Source organism: Lichenostomus cassidix, chromosome 12 (genome assembly GCF_008360975.1).
Source record: "Lichenostomus cassidix isolate B80296 chromosome 12, HeHo_3.0, whole genome shotgun sequence".
In the NCBI taxonomy this organism is placed as follows: domain Eukaryota; kingdom Metazoa; phylum Chordata; class Aves; order Passeriformes; family Meliphagidae; genus Lichenostomus; species Lichenostomus cassidix.
In genome coordinates, this window is record NC_139493.1 from 18,512,332 (window position 1) to 18,518,342 (window position 6,011).

Here is a 6,011-nt window from a genome sequence, read left to right on the forward strand (position 1 = left end):
TGTATGTGTGTGACTGTATTGCCTCACATCTATCTTAATACACATAACCAGTTTGTGTCTCAAGAGTCTGGAATTATTTGTGTTTTAACTGCTATCTGGTTTATCTGCAAAACAAAGTGCTGTTTAACAGGTACTCTCCTTTGGGTTACTTGGTAAATCAAGATGCTAATAAAAATAAGCTTTACTAATGAAATATATTGACAGAGCACATTTTTTATTCTGTTCTTTGTACCAAGGATTAGGTAAATTCCATCCTCATAGTTTCGGATTATAAAATTGTGAAATGAAACTGTTTTATGGCAAAGAGTGAGAGTTAAACTTGTCCCATAAGTAGTTGTGCACAAGAGCAGCCCAGTTATCTCTGAGCCAGTACAGTCATCCAGGCCAGCTTGGCTTGAATTTTCTCTGAAATCAATGTATTTGGGGTGGCTCCATGATTATTCCTTTTCAGGTCTGGATATATATTTTTGGTCATCCATGGTAACCTTCCAGCCAAGAGCAGAGGTTTGAGCACTCAGTCTGGCTGGACCAAAGGCTTTCTGTTCCTGGTAGCCTGAATTAAGCAGGCCACTGAATCCTAGGATATTGATCAGACAGGAAAGAAAAGGTGTTAAAAAGAAAATAAGACATCACTGAGTGTATGCTTTCATGCTAATTATATTTTCAGAGTTTGAGCAAAACACTTCAGGAAATTTAGGTTATTTAGGAGGAAGCATTGCTAGGGATGTCAGTCTTTAATATTTATAATTCATTCTATCACCTCATTTTAATGGAAAACTAAAGGTGCTACTTACATGAAGATAATTATAAATCAGGTATTTCATTATCCTTGCTAGAGATCATTGCAGACATTTTTCTACTCGCTATCATTGCTGCTGCTGCTTGTCATCACGAGTCTAACTGTTTTTAAAATAAAGAATTCCCCATACAGAACCCACAAACTGTCACATTATATTGTTAGGCTTGTGTGAGGGATGTGTGATGAGTTCTCTCACATTGTGAAAGCTGCAGGCAGTGGTTTGAATGCTAAAATACTTGGCTTTCTTTGTTTAATCCCTAGACTTCATTTGGGTTAACACCTGTTTTGTGCAACAATCAGGAAAAACAAAATGGGTTTGAGTCAATTCCAGTTTGTATCTGGCTGTATTTGAGAGTGACTCTGTGGAGAAGAGCGTAGTACTAGAAAACACTCTCTAGTAGTCTCTCTGCTAGTACCACTCTAGCAGTACCTAGAAAACAATCCCAAAAGCTGGTAGAACACCCCCTAAACCGGCCTTAGGTACACTTTCCTCCTCTCAGTTCAGTAGGGAAAGTGAAATTTCAACTCCACCAAATGGCTTGAGCTGCAGAGCCCTGAGTGCAGGTGGAAGGTTGTTGGCGATTCCCAGATTGGATGGTGGAATTTGGGTGGTGGGACTGGATTATATTCCAAAGAAGCTGCTGGAGACTTGCAGTTACAAAGCAAATTAATTAAATCCTGACCTTCTAAATAAATACCTACAGAGAGCTCATATGAAACAGAAAAAAACCACCAAGAGGAGTACTAAAATCTGTTCCCCACTCTCTTGCAGCACTGTTTGAAGGGGTGGAGGGCAGGGATTCAAAGGAAGTTGTGTAACTCTGTGAGGACACAGTAAATTTATTGAATTTTCTGCAGCAGCAAGTATTCATTCCCAGTAACTTCCAGTGGGGATGTAGAACAATCACCAAAATTGTTCATGAAAACCAAGATGACTTGAGTTATGGCTTCGTTGCTCACACTGTGTTCCAAGATAAATTCTCCAGCAAATTTCAACATTTTGACATTGTATTTTTAATGCAGGCATGTTATTTGATGTGGTAAAGCTCTTTATGTGGTATAGCCTTTCCCTGGTTAGATTTTGGTTAACAGAATGTTTAAGCATCTGTAGTTCTTGATATAATTTTATGGCCTGCTGATTTTACAGCTGAGTCAGCTGGAATGGACTGAGTTCTTTCAGACAACAAAATTGTAATTTCATTTAAAAAAGAAGTATCTGTTAAATAGTCAAATTATCATTTTTTATAATAAATATAATATATGTAAAATAATTACTTATTTGGGTTTCTTTGGTTGGGTTTTTTTAAAGTAATAAAATCATGTTTCCATACTCAGCATTACGTGGCAATGCTCCATATATTTGTTGCATAAATTCTTACTTGAGCATATTAAATCGTACATGCTCTGTGATTCTTGAGTTTCTGGGAGCAAACTGCTCTTGTTCCAATCTTATAATATTTTTTAATATTTTTTTGAGATTAAATACTATTATAAACTGACCTTTGTAACTGTGGGCTCTGGCTTTGTGCTTCCAGGCAGTGTGAGGTTATTTTGAAACAGTCTTTGATTTCAGTTTACCACAGGTAAGGCTGTCTGGTTCTGCTAAGAACTGTGCCCTGCAGTGTTATGGGGTGTGTTCTTTTACAAAAATGGATTGCTCTAAATTGTAACCAGAAGAATTTTGTACTAAAACACTGTTTAGTAATTCAGTCCAGCATGAATGACATGCTGATTTAAGGATATTTGCACCCACAACTTTTTCTTCAAAGTTTAGCAGTGTCTGATGCTTGTTAATAAAAATGTCAGTAGTTTTATTTTTAATTTGTAAGGCCTTTTTCAGCTTTCCTTTTTGAGGAGAGTACCTTAGTGTTTATGTTTACAGGAGAGACAACATTTTGTCCTCTCTGTAGGTGGGGTGTGGATCTTTTAACTCACTGACAGAGGGCTGACACAAATGGATGGGTGTTTGAAGCCTATCACCAGTGAACAGACATTCCTGCTGTACAGAAATACAGGAATTCCTGCTGCAATTCCTCTCTGTTTCCCATGTCTGTATTCTGTGTGAGCAGGAACTGGGGAGCAGTGTATGGATAGAAATGCTCTTTGAGGTAATGGTAAGAATTGTGTTTGATTTGGAATGATAAGTTTTTCCTGGAGAGCCTTATGTGCTTTTTTCCACACTCAACCTTTTGTCCTTCAGAGCTGCAGTGGGCCTAGCATTTGGAAGACTCCTGGAATCTTGGAAAATGGTGCCACTTGGACCTATTCTGGCGGAAATTTTGCTTCTGCCTCGTGTTCCTTTGCTGAAGTAGCACAAGTGGCAAAAAACTATCAAGTAAGGAAATTGCTGAGAAATAAGCAGGGATGAATTCAGGGTCCAAAACTTCTCCAGCCAAGGATTTGTACTGAGTACTTCTCCTTGTAAGCCTGCACAGCCTACCCTTGCTATGAGAAAAATGGTAAATGTGTCCTTCATGGTGACTCCTAGCAATGAAACATCTTCTGTTTTGCAGTTGTTCAGCGAAGTGTGTGACTTTGTCATGTGTGACGTGTTCCTTACCCTGCGCGGGTGTCGGGCTTGTTATCAGCCAAGCGTCAGAACAAGCTGGGAATTAAAAATTTTAATTGTATTCATGAAGTTTTCCAAGTTATGCATTTTGAATGTTAGAAGCCATAAGCTATTTGCAGTTCCTTTCAGATGACTCAGTTGTGGAGACTGGCCTCTTTGTCATTTGAAATACTATATTCATATACATAGCTTAATCATCTTCTGAATGAATGCAATGCAAATCCTCCTCTGCTTGGCTTCTAAAGGCTTTTATCAATCTTAGTCACCCATCCGTTTTCCTTGTCTGTGCTCTGTAGAGGATGAAAAGCAGCCATTGCACAGCTTTTATCTCCCCAAGTGTGAGGATGCACACAGCACTTCAGAACCACGCTGGTTACTGAAGTGATTTTTTAAATACAGCTGCTAATCAGACTCCAACACTAAGGAGAGGCTGATGAAGCTCAACCCCGTCAGTTTATTTGGTCAATCCTCCCATCCTTGGGTAGCTGGGCAGTTCCCTGAGCTCCTTGCTGCCCCGCATCACCTTGGCACTGCAGCTTGGAGCTGCACCTTCAGGACTGCAGGCTCAGGCAGTGAGTGCATGGCTGGAGCAGTGTGCACTCCCCAGCTTCCTGCCTGGCATTCCCAGTGCCACCAGCCCCACACAGCAGCAGAGAGCACTGGGATTTACCAGCTGGCCTGAAATACTTTCATGTCTATGACATACTGCACAAAGGCTAAAGACTCAGTAAAGAAACACCTGGAAATCTGCAGTTTGCTTGCTTTTTATTCTTTCTATCAGACAACCTAAAATCTGGGCTCTCATTCTGTTTAGGATCCCCCGATATTGTCACAATAGTTGGATTTTTTATGTTAATTTTCTCTAATACAGATTGCAGAGCGAGCTCAGGTTATTCTAATATATTTGGGCCTTTAAAAATTATGATGCTGCACATCAACTAGGTAAAGGTTTTCACAGTGCCCAAGTCATCTTTTCAGAGCTGGTGGATTTATTTAGGAATCCGTTTTATGCATTGTAAATTGTCCTTTTTTTTTTCCCATTTATTAACTCTGTCTTGTTGTTTCTCTTTTGGGCTTAGTGATGATGTAATAAGCTGAAATAAAATTGTAGAACACTCATCCAATATCAGTCTTGGTATCTTTATATTAATAAGGCCATATCAGATATCTGAATATGTTTCTTGAATATGTATGTGCCTATGAGATATATATATGTGTATTTATGTCTATGTGTGTATATATATGGTTGTACATATATACATGCATTAGTGTCTCCATTTGAAACACACTGATCTCTGTTACCTTCTGAATTGTGTGAATAGATTAAGTGGCTGTGAATACTTCCTCTCTGTCTGAACACATTTTCTGTCAGTGTTTCTGCTGTAACTGCTGCTTCTCCTGTGTGAAATCTGAAATGTCCTCACACGAGGTTTGTTGCGGTTTTGGAGGATGTTACAGCAGACTTTACCCTAGAGCTTCTCTACTCAGCCCGGTTCAGCGCCTCAGTGCTCCAAACCCTCTGTCCCAGGGCTGGACACTGCGCTCTCACCGGCCGGGGAGCCATAAGGCTAGCTCTGGTTCGTCTGCTTCCACAACCGGCGGTGATAAAGGAGGCGAGGAGGGTCTATGCGTTGTGTCCATGGAAGATGTTTATTCGCATGGTGCAGCAGAGGCCAACGACCTCCCCGAGGCAGAGATGCCTCGAGGGCGAAGGCCTCACATGCACAGCCACATGTGGAGCATAGACACACGTGGAGCATAGACACACGTGGAGCATAGACAGCAAGATGGCGGAGGGTAAGGGGTTTTACAGGGAAACAGAGAGGGGCAGGGACAGCACACAGGCCCAGTGACCTCTGGGTACAGGGGAGGTACAGGGGTGGAGTTAGGAGTACAGGAACCAATAGGGGAAACCCGAGGGAGTGGCCAGGGCCACGTGGGGTTAGGGTACAGGAACCAATAGGGAAAACTGGGGGCGTGGCTAGGGCTATGTGGAGTAGGGAAGGCAGGACAATAGGTGACAAGTACAGTCGTTAAGAAAGGGGTGTGGGGAACTTGCAGCTATTATCACAATATTTCCCCATTTTTTACTAAATTAAAGAGGGAAAGGCTTTTCCTAAAAACATTCATAGAAAATTTTTAAACAACAGGAAAATGGTAAAACAACATAATGTAAAGCAATAACAAAATTAGTTTTGCTGTAAGTATGGGGAAAACGATGATGCAGCTGGCTGATTTTGATGTTGGAATTAAGTATAGGCTGAATTTTCGGAGTGCAGTTATGTTTGTAGTCTCTTTTTCTTTTGCTGGGGCTGCTAAGATGAAGGCAGGGTTTGCAGCAGCAACGGGGTTGTCACCGAAGTCTTTCTCAGCTTAGGAGAGGGAGAAAACTTTGGACGCAGCGCAGCTCTACTGGGTGACACACAGCTCTTCTCTGCTGTGGCTCTGCCGGGTCTGGAACAGTTCCACTAGGCCCCAGCACGGCCGGACAGCAGCACAGCTTCAGGGACTGCTCTGGCGCAGCTCTACCGGGCTCCAGGGGCAGTGTCTGCCGCGGGGAGCAAGACATGTGGCTCCACCGGCTCCTCCGAGCCTGCCGCGGGCAACTGGAGGTGCGGCTCCGCTCCCAGCCAGGCCATAGCT